Raw genomic sequence first — 16,508 nt, forward strand, 5'->3', positions numbered from 1 at the left:
GCTGAGGATCCAGTTGCAGAGGGTGGAGCTGAGACCTCGGTCTCAGAGTTTTGAAATCAGTCTGAAGGTGGAATGGTATTGAAGGCAGAGCTATTGTTGATGTGCAGGAGCTTGATGTAGGTGTCACTGTTTTTCAGATGTTCCAGGGATGAGTGTAGAGGTAAGGAAATGACTTCTGCTGTGAACCTGAAACATCAGTAGGCAAACTGCAGGTGATCGAGGCAAGCTGGGATACGATAGTTGATGTAGGCCATGACCAACCTCTCGAAGCACTTCATAACTATGGGGGTCAAAGTCACTGGGGGCTAGTCATTAAGGCACGTTAATGTGCTTTCTTAGGTACAGGGATGATGGAGGCCCTCTTGAAGCAGATGGGGGCTTTGGCTTATAGGAAAGAGAGGTTGAAGATGTCAGTGAATACATATCCAAAACTAATTGCCTTGCTTTCACATTTGTCAGGACAAAGGTGAGGTCCTTTTGCTATCGGTATATGACCTACATACTTGACTTCAGGATTTTCCAATTGCCTCATTTTCTTTCTCATCTTCGGGCTCATCTATTAGCTTTCTCTAGTAAATGCACTCAATTCTGAGTGAGGTCTGTGATGGTTTCTTTTGTTGTGTCCCTGTATCCATCGACTAGTTTCTCTTTCACACTGTCTACATTGAGACTGTTCTGGAATCATAGAAATAGGCATGTACCACAATCTGTAACTGCTAAATGTAATCTAGAACATCGCTAAAAGAACTGCTTTCATCCATCTTTATTGCCAGTGACCATCAACTGGATCAATAAAAGGAAAAAGTATTTACTTTGATGAGTCATGGTAAAATTTATTTAATGGTTGGCATAAAGTAGTAATATCTCTTCAAAGCTTCATTAAAATATTTTCATTTGCGTTTCTCAGGAGGTATTGAAGAATAGTCATAACAGACTCGAAACACTAACTCTGCTTCTCTTTCCATAGATGCTGCCAGAACTGCTGAGTCCCTCCAGTATTCTCTGTGCTTTTTCCCCTTAGTGTTCTAGTTTTATTTCATCACTAACCTGATCTAATCTGAAGGATTTGTCAGTTTCTTGGCTACTCCCTTCTTTTCCAGCTCTTCCATCTTGTCTTTCTGGCTGGATTTGAGGTAGATGAAACCCTCCTTGGCTGTACTGGTCTCACATTCTTATCCAATTCAAGATAATATTCAGCAGAAAGGCATCCAAGACCTGCAAATGTTCTTTATTTTAAAAAAAACTCTTTCTAAACTTTTAAAAGCAAGCTACCAGCAATTATTCTAAGTGCATTAATAAATGAGAAAGGAATAATTAGTAATGTTGTTGTGGGAGACCTCTTGGGGATGAGGCACCATAATATGATAGAATTCTCATTAAGATGGTATTTGATTCCGAGACGAGCTTCCTGGATCTTAATAAAGGTAACTACAATAGTAAGAGGCATGAGTTAGCTATGACAGATCGGGAAATGCTACTGAAAGGAATAGCAGTGGATAGATAATTGCAAACATTTGAAGAGTGAATCGGTGAATTACAAAAATTGTTTATTTCTGTCTGACATAAGAGTACAAAGAGAACAGAGGCTAATCTAGGGCTTACAAGGGAACTATTGACTATTGGATGCAAAAATGAGGCATACAAATTGGCAAGAAAACACAATAAATCTGAGGATTATGAACAGTTTAGAAGTCAGCAAAGGATGATTAAGGGACTGATTAAGAAGGGGAAAATAAATTATAAACTTATGTTAAACACAAGAACTGACCATAAAAACTATCAGTTTGTGAAGAGAAAATGTTTGGTGAAAAATAATGTAAGTCCTTTACAGTTAGAAAAAGAGGAATTTGTAATGGGGTAAAAATGGCTAATGAACTAAATTCACACTTTGCTTCTGTATTGCAAAGAAGGACATGAATAACATACCAGAAATGATGGGGAATGCAGGATTTAGTGAGAGGAATGAACTGAATAAATTTGTATAAGTAAATAAAAGGTATTGGAAATATTGATGGGATTGAAGGCTGATAAATCCCCAGTCCCAGAGTACTTAAGGAAGGGGCCCGAGAAATACTGGAGGCATAGCTGGTCACCTTCCAAGATTCTTTAGACTCTACAGATTGGAAGGGAGCTAATGTAACCCACTATTTAAAATTGGAGAGAGAAAGAAAACAGGGAATTACAGATATTATTTCAGTAATGACGATTATGCTAGAGTCCATTAACAAGGATTTCATAGCACAGCATTAGAAACCAGCGATAGAATCAGATACAGTCAGCATGGATTTACAAAAGGGAAATCATGCTTGACAAATCTTCTGGAATTCTGTGAGAATGTACTGGGGTTGATCAGGGAGAGCCAGTGGATGTGATCTATTTGGTCTTTCAGACTTTCGACGAAGTCCCACCTTAATGTGTAAAAGTAAAGTGCACAGGATTAGGGATGATGTACTGAGATGGATATAAAATTGCCTAACTGACAAGAAAAAAAGTATGAATAAATGGGTTGTTTTCCGAATGGCTAGCAGTGGCCAGTGGAGTACCTCAGGGATTGGTACTAGGAATCCAGCTATTCACAATAAATGTTAATGATTTAGATGAGGGAATGAAATGTAATATCGCAAAACTTGCAAATGACACAAAATCAGGTGCAAGGATGAACAATGGGGAAGGTGCAGAGATGTTATAGTGTGATTTGAACAGGCAGAGTGAGCAGCCAAATGCATGGCAGATGCAGTATAATGTGGATTATTGTGAAGTTATCGAGTTTAGTAGCAAAAATAGGAGGGCAGATTATTATTTGAATACTGTAAATTGAGAGTGTGACCTGGGTGTCCTCATGCACCACTCACTGAATGTAAGTGCACAGGTGTAGTAAAGAAGACAAAATGTATGTTGCCCTTCACAGTAAAAGGATTTGCGTACAGGAACAAGAATGTCTTGCTGCAATTTTGTAGGGCATTGCTGAGGTCACACCTGGGATATTGTGTACAGTTCAGATCTCCTTATCTTAGGAAAGATGTTCTTGCTATCGAGAGAACGTAGCAAAAGTTTACAAAATTGATTCCAGGGATGGCAGGACTGACGAATGTGGAGAGATTAGGTTAGAATTGTATTCACAGGAGTTTAGAAGAATGAAGGAGATCTCATAAAAATCTATAAAATTCTAACAGGACCAGACAGATTAGATACAGGACAAGTGGTCCTGCTAGTGGGGGAAGTCCAAAATCAGGGATCATTGTTTAAGGATAAGGGGTTAACCTTTTAGCACTGAGATGAAGAGGAATTTCTTCATACAGTGAAGAGCATGAATTCACTTCCAGAGAAAGTGGTTGAGGACAAAACAGTATGCATTTTCAAGAAGAAGGCAGATATAGCTCTTGTTGCTAAAGGGATCAAGGGAAATGGGAGAGGTGGGATTAGGATATTGAGCTTGATGACCAGCCATTATCATACTGAATGATGGAGCAGGCTTCGAAAGATAAATGGCTTATGCCTGCTCCTATTTTTGTTTCTATGTAAGTGCTGTTTACTCTGTGGTTTGTGGAGTGGGGGAGGTTTAATTGCAGATAGACTAGCACCAGGAAATGTGCATAAAAAGAGATTTAGTTGGCAAAAAGTAACTGATTGATCTGTGGAGTGGTGACTAGTTATCAATAGAAGAGGCCTCCTGCCTGCCAACAGCTATATGCTTGGTTCTCAGGCAGCTGCACAGCTTGTGGGTGTGAAGGTTTGATCTGAAGCCATCTGACCTCTGAAAAAAGGATTCAACGCATTTTTGAATACCTTATATGTGAAATGATCTGGAGTTGTTCTGACTCTGTGAAATTCTGTGTCCAATATAAGAGTTTAAGCAAAATGAAAATGTTTGTAAAATACATTTTTACAATTTCATGATTAAATGTCTTCATTGATACTTGTTGTGCATTTTTTAATGCGTTCTGCAAAGCTGCTATTTCAAGTGTGTCCAAGAACCTGAATTATATTTCATTTCTTTGTCTATTGCTAGGAGTTTGTGAACTAAATGTGGATTGTGCACTGTGTGTATGCAGCACATCTATTTTCCCAGGTGTATCAGATGACACAGTTTTCTCAGATTCTGATAGTTTCTTTTCAGAGATGCATGGGGCTCTCCACAATTAATATTTATATATCAACAAACACCAGTTAAACTGATTACCCGGTTATTATCACATTGAGATTTGTGGAATCCCGACTACAATTCAAAGATATTTAGTTGGCTGTAAACTCCTTCTTCAGAACTGTGAGATGTGATATATAAATATAAGTTTTTTTTCTTTATTCTCAAACACTACAGGACAAATTTCAATATCCTTATTCAGTTGAAGTTTTGTGTTGAGAATTCATTTAAGTAGTTGCCTGAAAGTGAGTCAAAAGTAACTCTGAATTACAGGATGTGCGTAATGTATCTTTGTGTTGTCTTTCAAGAAAGGAGCAAAGGAATTGACTCTGATGTGATTCCCAAACATGTGCAAACCATGTTTCTTTCCTCCTTTAAGTCCATCCTTAAAACATTGGGAATTTAGTACGCTTCTCCCCTAGTGTTGCCTAATGTGACTCAATGTCCAGCTACCTTTGCAAACTCCCCTACAAAGGGTAGAAATTGCTAGATAAACTCAGCAAGTGGGGCAGCATCTGTGGTCAGAAAGCAGAGTTAACATTTAAGTATGGTAACCTTTCTTCAGAACTCTTCAAGGTTACGTGATTTAAAACACTAACTCTGTTTTCTCTCCACAGATGCTGCCAGACCTGTTGAGTTTCTCCAGAAATTTCTCTTTTTATTTCAGATTTTCAGCATTCACATTCTTTTTTTATTCTTCTGTGAAAGACCTTTGGTGCTTTCACTGTGTTAAAGATAGTAAATACATATGTGTTATTGATATTAATATTGTTGTTCTGTCTCTTACTGAATGGAAACAATATTAATGGCCAATTTTGATTTCTTTCAATCAGCTGTTCGTGCATTCTCAGCAGTTCGTGCATTCTCAGCAGTTCATTGATCGGATGGAGTGAGAAGTGTAATGCTAGTGAAATAAAGAGGAGGGCAGAGGAGAAGAAATCTTGAAACAAGCCACATAGGGCTACCCACTAGAGGAAGCATGGCTGATCTTCTTCTTAAGGTGAAAAGGAAGATTCATTATTTTAAAAAGATTTTTGGCAAGATCTTCATCCTTACTATTCCATTGCTGTTACAGTTACAGAGGATAGTGAGTAGTACAAGTAATGGCCATAAGTACTTCAACATTACAGTGGAACTTAGTAACTTCGTAGCATCTCAAATTGCATGAGATGTTGAAGTTCTCACCCTTTTGTGGTGAGAGCCAGCACTAGGTAATTCAAGGTCTTGTCCAAATTGATGGTAGTCTGATCATCCTGCAAAGCCAACAATCTCAAAGATAACTGCTGTACTATCAACATTGCCCTACCTACTCTTCACAAACAACCTACAGAGACTGATCCATATCAGTCTTCATGGAGGAAGATACAGAAAACCTCCAATGAAGACAAAGCAACCAAGAAACTAAGGCATTGAAAAAGATCAGTATTAGTAAGTAGTCAGCACTTGAATAGCTTCAGAGTGGTGATTGAGATGGCTAGAGAAATAATGGATGCATTGGTGATGATCTTTTAAAGTTCTACTGATTCTAGAAAGATTACTGCAGACTGAAAATGTAACCCACTATTCCAAGGTGGTGTTGGCATAGGATGCTTCAAACGGAGCCCGTCCACTCTGTCCATTTCTTTCTTTTTTTGCTCTCTTTGTGTTTCTTTTCTTCACTCCAGGGGTCCGATTGACCCAATGAGGCATCCCCACCGGCCCATGGCGGTGTCTTGACTCAGTCTCTCGCTGGCACATGGCAGTGTCTCGGCAGCCCAAGGCGGTCTCTCGGCCCGGTGAGGCGGTGTCTTGGCCTGGTCTCTTGGCTTAGCATGGCAGTATCTCAGCCCAATCTCTTGGTGGCCCATGGTAATCACTCGGTCTGGAATGGCAGTGCCTCGGCCTGGTTTCATTGCCCGGCGTGGTTATTTCGTGATGTGTGAGTTGGTCTTGCCTGAGCATGTTCTGCAGATACCAGGAGGAGAACAGGAAGACGGCAGCTTTAGCAGCAGCAGCAATAGCATTGCAGCCCAACGTGGGTAGAGACAGCAGTGAGGGAGCTCCCCCCGGTATCTGCGGCAGCGGCATTGAGAACTGCAGCTGAGGTCTCCCAGAGTCATAGAGATGTACACCATGGAAACAGACCCTTCGGGGCAACCCGTCCATGCCAAACAGATAATCCAACCCAATCTAGTCCCACCTGCCAGCAACCAGTCCATATTCCCTCCAAACCTTTCATATTCATATACCCATCCAAATGCCTCTTAAATGTTGCAATTGTACCAGTCTCCACCACATCTTCTGGCAGCTCATTCCACCCTCTGCATGAAAAAACTGTCCCTTAGGTCTCTTTTTTATCTTTCCCTTCTCACCCTAAACCTATGACCTCTAGTTCTGAACTCCCCAACCCCAGGGAAAAGGCTTTGTCTATTTATCCAAATCATGCCCCTCATAATTTTGTAAATCTCTATAAGGTCACCCCTCAGCCTCTGGCACTCCAGGGAAAACAGCCCCAGCCTGTTCAGCCTCTCCCTGTAGCTCAAATCCTCCAACCCTGGCACCATCCATGTAAATCGTTTCTGAACCCTTTCAAGTTTCACAACATCTTTCCGATAGGAAGGAGACCAGAATTGCATGCAATATTCCAACAGTGGCCTAACCAATGTCCTGTACAGTCACAACATGACCTCCCAACACCTGTACTCAATACTCTGACCAATAAAGGAAAGGATACCTAACGCCTTCTTCATTATCCTATCTACCTGTGACTCCACTTTCAGGGAGCTATGAACCTGCGCTCCAAGGTCTCTTTTCAAAGACTGCGCTCTTTAACTTTATTCCTTTATTTTTCTAGGTTACATTAAGAAGGATTTCAATGTTAACTATCACCTTATTTCTTTATTTTGATATTTATTATACAAAAGTAATGCTTAACATTTTAAACTTTGCTTCTTTTACTACTTTGTACCTCAGTTTTTTGCACCTAAATACCTTTGTATCTAAGATTGCTTCGTGTGTGTCAACATTATACACTTTTCCCCGTACTCCTATACTTCTGTACTTGAGTCCACGTGACAATAAAATCTAAACTACTTTTGAAGCAAGGCAGAGGGAAAGTGGAGAACTACAGACCTATTGGTCTGATGTCAGTAGCAGTAGAGTCTATTATAAAGGATGTGACAACTTCACCTTGAGAAAACAATGGCAAATTGGGCAGTCAACTTGAATTTATGAAAGGGAAGTCAAGTTTGACAAACCTGTGGAGTTATTAATAAGGCCCCACACAGAGGGTTCCTGAACAGAATTAGAGAATAGCATCTGGGGTAATATATCAAAATGGGTTGAGAATTGGATTGCAATCAAAAAGCAGAAAGTAGGAATAGTAATTCAATCTCAGGATAGCAGGCCAGTGGAATACCAGAAGGGATAATACCAAGATCACTCTATATCAATGATTTAGATCTGGACATCATGTGTAACATTTATAATTTATTGATGACCCAAAACTATATGGGAATGTAAGTTTAGGAGTTTTAGAAGGGACTTGAATGGACAACAACATGGCACAAAAATACAAAGTGAGTAATTGTGATTTGGGACCGCTTTGGTAAATGAAAACAAAAAAGTAGAACGGGCCATATAACCCAATGAGCAGACAGTCTTTGCAGAAGCACTAACTGGAGTCAGGAATTCAGATATGTGGAATCCCTGATGCAGATGAAATAGGAATTCCTGGGAAAATCTGACAGAAAATTCCCTTGCATGTGGATCCCTGCAAAAAAGCACCTAAAGTCAGAAATTTCAGAGGGTTCTGACTCATTTAAACCTCAAAGTTACCCAGGGAAGTTGGAGGATTAAAAACCTAGTCTAACTCCTGGATATCTGGGCGGCACGGTGGCACAGTGGTTAGCACTGTTGCCTCACAGCGCCTGAGACCAGGGTTCAATTCCCGACTCAGGTGACTGACTGTGTGGAGTTTGCACGTTCTCCCCGTGTCTGCGTGGGTTTCCTCCGGGTGCTCCAGTTTCCTCCCACAGTCCAAAGATGTGCGGGTCAGGTGAATTGGCCATGCTAAATTGCCCGTAGTGTTAGGTAAGGGGTAAATGTAGGGGTATGGGTGGGTTTCGCTTCAGCGGGTTGGTGTGGACTTGTTGGGCCGAAGGGCCTGTTTCCACACTGTAAGTCTAATCTAATCTAATCTATGAACCTACTCCCTTTGTTCATCACTAAGCCCTTCACCTACACTTCCCCTAACTCCTTACAGTCTCAGATCCTTGACATGACCCAATTCTACTTACTACTCCATCCACACTGAACATGACACACCCTCCCCACCACCCCATGCTTGCCTGACCTCTCTCCTGACCAACCCAAGCAAACCAGCACATGACCAGAGCCAGAACTCCTGCCAATTGGCATGACCCCACCCCAGAACTGTCACTATCTTTTCACTGATCTGATACCCAGGCCTAATGACCAAATCCCTCACCCTCAGTCTGAATTACCCCTAATAACCTGACCTCTCTGGACAGGGCACCAACCCTATTCCACATTGCCAGTCTAATGCCACCCCAAGCCAGGCCAGAAACCTCTAATCTGGCAATACCCCCCTCCCCCCCCCCCCCCCCCCCAAACGATTCATCCCTGGCTAAATCCATTCAATCTATCATCCTACCTGGCAAACACCACATCGAGCATGCTACCCAAGTCACCCACTTGGCATCATACCCAATTGGCACCCTTACTCCTCCCTCACGTGTGAACTTACCACCACAATTACTTTACATTGTTACCCTTTGTCAGGTGCTACCAGAATAGTTGACTATGATGTTGCCGATTTAAATCAAAACTTGTTGCTGCAAAAGATGATGTGATTTTTGAAAGATCTGTTGCACTTCTGGATTCCTGGACAGGTTCATAACAGGAGGGCTGCGGCCTAGAAATTTCCGGGGCAGAAGATATTTAAAAGTAAGTGGATAATTTTAATCAGATCAGGGTCAGAGATACCTAATTCCTTAATTGGAGTATCTGAGCCAATATTTCTCAAATGGTGAGAGTTTGAGAAGTGTTAAGTCCAAAGGAATCTGTGGGTCCTTGTTTATGAGTCATTAAAGGTTAGTATGCAAGTGCTGCAAGCCATAGGAGACTAAATAGTGAGGTGGCTTTTATTGATAATACAGAAGTAAAGATTGTTCCTGCAATTATATGAAGCTCAGACCTGGAGTGTTATGTACTCCTTGTCCAAGTAAGGGAGTGTAATGGAGATTCACCAGATTAATTCCATGAACAGCGTGATTGATTTATGAAAAGAGATTAAGAAAGTGGGCCTGTATTCTTTCAAAAAAAATGCAAGAACTGTGAATGCTGTAAATCAGAAACAAAAATAGAGATTGCTGTAAAAGCTCAGCAGGTCTGGCAGCATTTGTGGAGAGAAATCAGAGCTAATGTGTCAGGTGAGAAAAGGTCACTGGACCTGAAATGTTAATTCTAATTTCTCTCCACAGATGCTGCCAGACCCGCTGAACTTTTCCAGCTATTTCTGTTTTTGTTGCTGTATTCTTTAAAGAATGAGTAGTAATCTCATTGAAATCACCCCCCTACAAAACTTCTGACAGCATGTGAAAGGGTAGATGTAAATAGAATGTTTGCTCTGCCTGGTGAGTCTACTACCAGAGGACAGGCCCTCAGAATAAGGGACAGGTTATTTAAAAAAAGAGCTGAGGAACCTCTTCAGTCAGACAGTATCTTTAGAATTTAATTCCACAAAAGGTTCTGGAAGCTCAATCATTGAACATGTTCAAGAAAGAAATCTGTAGATTTCTGGTGACTAATGACATCAGTGAAACAGCAGGAAAGTGGCACTGCAGTAGATGATCAGCTATCATCTAAATGATTGACAGCAGAGACTCATGGGCTAAATGCCTACTCCTGTTCCTATGATCCTAAAATGACCATGAAGCTGTTGGAATCAAGTGCTGCTGAAATGACAAATAGTATAATCTAAGTTCTGCTGGTCTTTTAAAATATTCCACTAGAACCTGATGTTAGATGTACAACTGGATAGTACAGAAACAGCCTTATCGTCAATGATGGGGTAAGAAAATCACTATATTGACGTCAGTGTTATATTCTAGATGATGACATTGGATCAGGGACTAGATGTAAGTGACAGCAACTACGGATAGAGAATATGGATCAGTGTCAGATCCCTGATGAAAAACTAAAGCTTGAGGTAGTCATCGCAGAGGTGCAATAAAGAGAGGTTGCTGTCTAAGATTTTTCAGCCATAGGACACCTCTTGGGCTGTGAGCCTTAAAAAGAATGTACAGTATACAGTATATCAAGAGTATTAAAAATGAGGTACTTCAGCATGGAACATAGTGTACAGAGGATATAGAATGTCTATTGCACTGTCTGTAATTTCCAATTTGAAACATTTTGTTCTTGGGTTGTACAAGCTGACATACATTGTATTTGGTAAATACTAAGACAATTACTGCAGTGCGACATGCTATTATAGGACAAGATAAATCTTTCTGCAAGTTCAGTAATATTCAAGTCAAATGACTTTAAATTGTATTTGTTTACGGATTTTATGACTAAAGAATATTTTTGAAAATAAAAACAATGCTGGACCATTTCTGAGCATGAGAGGAGAAAACTGAGGACTTGCTGGAATTGGGTATGGAAAGCTGAAGGAGAGTCACCATACAGCATAAGCACTTAAATGATTCAAATGATCATGATGGTTTGTGTTTGGTGGTTTACTGATGCTAAATGATGATAAAAAGACATGCAAGCATTTTAGCTACATCATGCCTAATTTAAATACATGCTGCTTTGAAGGGTTAAAGCAGCACACACTCCTGCAGATCCATACACTCACACAGACTCTCTCTCATACGCTCACATATACACTCCCACACTTGCACGCACCCTCACAGAGACTTATACCTCTTTACACTCACACACATAAACACACTCTCTCACAGACACTCATGCTCCCCCCCCCCCCCAAACAGACACACACACACACATATAGGTTTGTGGGGTGAAATTGTACTTGCAAAATTACATGTTATTTTGCTCAAAAACTGCAAGAATCAAGGTAAGATTCTGTAAATCCTTTTTTTTAGAAATAGAATCAGTCTGAACATTGGGGCACAGACAGTCTCACACAGGGCACCTCACACCTTCAATGCATTATCTGGGCCAACATGGCACCTACTGTTAAAGTTCACTTGAGAATGTAACTTTAAGAAAGTTCTGGGATTTACATGTGAAAGAACTGAAACCAACATGGTCATTCTAAAAGATGAGAGGCTTCTCAAACAAATCAGGACTTTTTCCATATATAATTTCAGTTACATCACACTTTAAACTTTTACTATAAATTATCTGTCCCACAAGCTTATACTCCACAATCACTTGATGAAGGAGAAGCGCTCCAAAAGCTAATGCTACCAAATAAACCTGTTGGACAATAACTTAGTGTTGTGTGATTTTTAACTTTGTCCACCCAGTCCAACACCAGCACCTCCAAATCATGCTTTCAAGGGGGTATTGCTTCAGAGCTATTTTAGTGGTTCACTGAGTTAAAGAAATCACTCCAGTAGTCATTTTCAATGGGATTGTGTCATAGGTTATTTCTTTTTGAATTGTAGCACTATCTATAGCATCTGACTGCTTAAGAGTCAAGTCATGCTTCTTTGAAATGCATCTCAATTTGCTTTTCAGATGTGACCTCAAAACTATTGAGTAGAGACAAATGTTGTAGGAAGACAATAGAGTATCGAAAGAAAGGAAACCCCAAACATGCACTTTCTTTTGAAGTTGTGATACAGACCAGTAACAGCGATGTGAAGTGGGAATACCAAGAGCTACAGCATATTACTCTGAACAGTGTTTGTCGATCACTTCCTTTCCAGCGTCAATGTCAATCAAGCTACAAAAACTAATCTCATCACCAAAAGGTGTCTTTTTAAAGCAATCTAAAGACATAGGATTAATGCACTGCTTTCCCATTAAGCCAACTGGATAAAAGAGAAATCACTATGGAGATGTTTTCAGAACTCTGCACCTTATTATAGGTTTCAATTATTTCAACTCCCTTTCAATGTTGAAGGAGCAACACTTCTTTTCACAAATGCAAGCTATTTGAAGCTGGTTCCTAAGGATACAGGAACATACGTGGAAGATGCTTTTACTCTCAGTAGGTTTAAATTGTAAATAGAACTAGTCAAGTTTTGCCCACATGAATTGAATACTCCTCTTTGTGTGAGTAGCAAAAGTTTATACAGGTTGAATTTAGAACGAGTGCATCTGTCGGAATACTGGAGTGAGTGAAAACAGTTGATGTGGTGCAGATTTTGTAATAATCATCCTTAGTTGTAATTCGCTAAACTTGGAGGATGGAAAATAGGTACATGCAATACTACACAACTGTCTGAACCCATGACCCTTAACATAAATAGTTATAACAAAATCATCTTTAAGTTCCAGTTCTCTTCTGCAACATTCCTACTGATGTTTGACAGAAAATCCACAAGCTTTGGAAAGCAGATAAAACAATTGAACAAAGCATCCCTGCACTCATTCCACTTGAAGAATAATTGCTCGTGGAATGTTTGTGGCTGCTTACAGCTGGAAACCATTAAGCATCATCACAACAATTTGTAGCCGTACAAAATAATTAAACAGATATTTTTCAAGTCCTACTACTGTGTATGCCCACATTGTTATGCTAAATAATGCATTCCTAAATTAAGAAAATGATTCTTTTTTAAACAGATCAATATACTCCATGAATCTTCTCTTCTTCAGCAGTTCTTTAACATTGAGAATGACTTTCTTCCACTCTATTCTTGTGGGTCCTGAGGTGGCTAAACAGTTCAATGCTGGATTAGAACACCCTACCGCAGTTGGTGATGCATGAATTGGTGGACCAGTGTGATGCTCCAGTTTTCACACACTCTTTCTACTGTTGACCCTGGCCTTTGCTTAGGCCTGTACCGCTCTTGTCTTACATTCAGTAAATTTAAACACTCGCTGATCAGAAATAAGGCATTTGGTAACTGAGTCAGCTTATCTCACTTGGCAAAATGCAACCACTGGCTTAAATTTGTAGCCTGGAATATTTTAATCCTGAACCTTATTAACTATCACTCATTAACTTGCAATGATGGCAGAAAGTTACAGACATCAGGCTAGGCCTCGCTGCCTACCACCTTATAGTAAAGTAGCAGGGAGATGATGTCAGTAAAATCTTATGAGAGGGGAAGGAGGAAACAGCAGGGGAGACCATGAGCTTCATTATGAGAGTTGAGCAGGATGCCTGCTCCTCTTGAAACCACAAGCGGAAACACTTTTCCTTTCATGGAGGGCAATCTTCTCGCCTCCTGCTGACTTCCTCCAACAAGGCAGGAAATGCATGATTGATTCATGCCTCAAGTCTTTAAACTGATGAGGTCCTAAAATGATTCATGCAAATTCACAGACTCTTGCTTCTTTAATGCAGCTAATAGTCACATGAAAAGTACTGCATGTTAAGCAAATACAGGGAAGTCAGAACAACGAGAGAAATCATTGACCCAGATTTTCTTTGTGTATCAACATCTTGTATTTTATGTAACTCCTATAACGTAATAAAAGGATCCCAATTCACTTAAAATTCAAAGTATGACACCAAGGAAAATAGGGAGATATTAGCTCAGCAGGTCTGGGAGCATCCATGAAAAATCTGAGTTGACATTTTGGGTCTGGTAACCCTTCCTCAGAAGCGAAACGCTAACTCTGGTTTTTCTTCACGGATGTTGTCAGAACTGCTTAGCTGTTCCAGCAAATTCTGTTTTTGTTACTGATTTAAAGCATCCACTGTTCTTTTGGTTTTTAAGGAGATATTAGGTTAAAAGACCAAATGCTTGAGCAAAGAGATAGGTTTTAAAATGTCTTAAAGAAAGAAACTGAGGCAGCGAAATGAAGAGGGGTAAAGAGGGAATCCACAGTTTAAGACCTAGACAACTGACAGACTGGACAGCATTGGTGAAGCTATCAAAATTAAGGATGCACAACAGACTAGAATTAAAAGGAACAGAGACATCTTGCAGGGTTGTGGAGTTGGAGGAAATTACAGAGATATGGGGGAAGGCTAGACCATGGAGGATTTGAATACAAGGATGTTCCTGGGAACCAACATGGTTAATAAACAGAGGTGATCAGACTTGTTGCAAGTTAAAGCATGGACAGCAGAGTTTCTGATAGCCTCAAGTTCACAGAAAATAAAATGTGACAGACCAGCTGTGTTTAATTAAAATAGTCAAATCTCGAGGCAACAAAGTCGAGAACAGAGATAAAGGTAGGTGCTCTCACATAATAGGAATAAGTAATCGTATTGATTACACAAAGATAAGGTCAGAGTTCAAATATGATGCTAAGGTTACAAACAGACTTCCCTAATCCCAGTCTGTTACCAGTGAGAGAGATGGAGTTGGCAGTAGGAGAACAGCGTTTAGAGTAGGGAGAGAAAACAGTGGCATAAGTCTGTGATGTTTTCTAAGATCAGCAAAAGGTCACCTTAGCAAACACTGTGTATACAGATCATGGATCACTTTTCTATCTGCCCATAACATCCATGCTTTCTGTGTCTGTGTTTGTCTTTGTGTGTTAGAGAGGGACATGTTATAAGGAGGTCAGAATTTTAATTGTTACGATGGTTCAGAATTTTTCATCTGTATTTAGAAACTATTTGCAATAAAAAGTCATTCTTGTTAAGTACAGAAACCTGTACCATGGTTTGTTTTCACTGTGGGTATAAATAAGTAGATCATTTGTGGAATTTTGTTATTCTTTAGTTTGTCATTTCTGTAAACGATTTGGATGAGAATTTAGGATGCAAGTTTGCAGATGGTGCCAAAATTGATAGCATAGTGGACAGTGAAGAAGGTTATCTAAGATTACAAAGGAATTTTGATCAATTCAGCAAATGGGATGAGGAATGGCAGATCGAGTTTAATTTGGATAAATGCAAGGTATCGCATTTTGGTAAGACTTGTACAGTTAATGGTAGGGCCTGGGTAGTGTTGTCGAACAGAGACCTAGGGGTTCAGGTACATAGTTCTTTGGAAGTTGCATCATAGGGAGACAGGCTGATGAAGAAATCTTTTAGCATGCTTATCGTCATTGGTCAGACCATTGATTTTAGGTGGTGGGACATCGTGTTGAGGTTGTACCGGACCTTGATGACATACTTTTGAAGTGCTGTGTACAGTTTTGGTCACCCTGCTATAGAAAGGATATTATTAAATGGGAGAGAGGTCAGAAAATTTTATCAGGATATTGTTGGGACTGGAGGGTTTCTGTTATAAGGATAGGCTGGAGCACAGGAGGTTGAAGGGTGACCTTATAGACATTTATTAAATTATGAGGGATATAGATCAGGCGAATAGCAAAGGCCTTTCCTTAGGGTGGGTGAGTTCAAAACTAGGGGGCATATCTTTAAGGTGAGAGGAGAAAGATTTAAAATGTACTTGAGGGCAACTTTTTCACACACAGGTGATTTGTATGTGGAATAAACTGCCAGATTAAGTAGTAGATGCAAGTACAGTTACAACACTTAAAAGATATTTGGAAAGATGAATAGGAAAGATTTAAAGAGATATTGGCCAAATGCAGGAAAGTGGGTCAAGTTTAGTTGGAGAAACTAGGTAAGCATGGACATGTTGGAGTAAAGGGTCTGTTCCTGTGCTGTATGACTCTAATTTAACTTCTGTGATGAATTTGGAAATAGTGGAGCTTGATTTTCACCTAAACGATCCACTTACCTTTGCATTCAAGCCAGATGTCTACTTTGTTCTTTATTTTTAAAAAAGTGCTTCTCAATAAGAGGGACCATGATAATACAAACGGTTCTTATGTACTGAATACTCTCAAACATGTTTTTGATTTTTTTTAGGCTTTCTTTCACTTTTTGATGGAGTGCATACAGACTGTTTCCATTTGTGGGAAAGCATAGAACCAAAGGCACTCAAAATAACAAAGTTACCAATAAATCAAATAGGTATTTCTGACAAATCTTTACCCAGAGCAAGTAAGAACTTGCTACCATGGGGAATGGTATAATCAAATGTGTTTAAAAGAAGCTAGATATGTGACAGAATGGAATGGTGAATTGCACTGATGAAAGATAGATGTGAAAATATGGGCAGAAGCTTGAATTAGGAATAATCTTTGATATGGCCTATTTCTAGAACATATATTCAATGTAGTCCTTTGTATTTAGAACAGCAAGTTATAAAATTGAGCAAATTATTCACATTACTTACACAGTGTAGGCAACATTTTCTGCTAACAATTAGATGATGTCACAATATTGTTAGATGGTTTCTGCTTG

The 16,508-nt window shown here is 39.8% G+C and overlaps 1 protein-coding gene across 3 annotated transcripts in view; it reads right to left on the bottom strand.

Moving 5' to 3' along the window:
* The window catches only part of LOC132817098 (myosin light chain kinase, smooth muscle-like), a 429,362-nt gene that overhangs the window by 361,574 nt on the left and 51,280 nt on the right, over positions 1-16,508 (bottom strand). Inside the window, exon 1 of one of the 3 annotated variants that reach the window (XM_060827250.1) lies at positions 1,048-1,120. The exons of the other annotated variants lie outside the window; for them this stretch is intronic. The gene's annotated coding sequence lies outside the window, so the exon portion shown is untranslated. Of the gene's footprint in view, positions 1-1,047; positions 1,121-16,508 lie in introns of those variants that run through there. 3 annotated transcript variants of the gene reach the window in all.

The sequence above is a fragment of the Hemiscyllium ocellatum genome, chromosome 7 (genome assembly GCF_020745735.1).
Source record: "Hemiscyllium ocellatum isolate sHemOce1 chromosome 7, sHemOce1.pat.X.cur, whole genome shotgun sequence".
NCBI lineage: Eukaryota > Metazoa > Chordata > Chondrichthyes > Orectolobiformes > Hemiscylliidae > Hemiscyllium > Hemiscyllium ocellatum.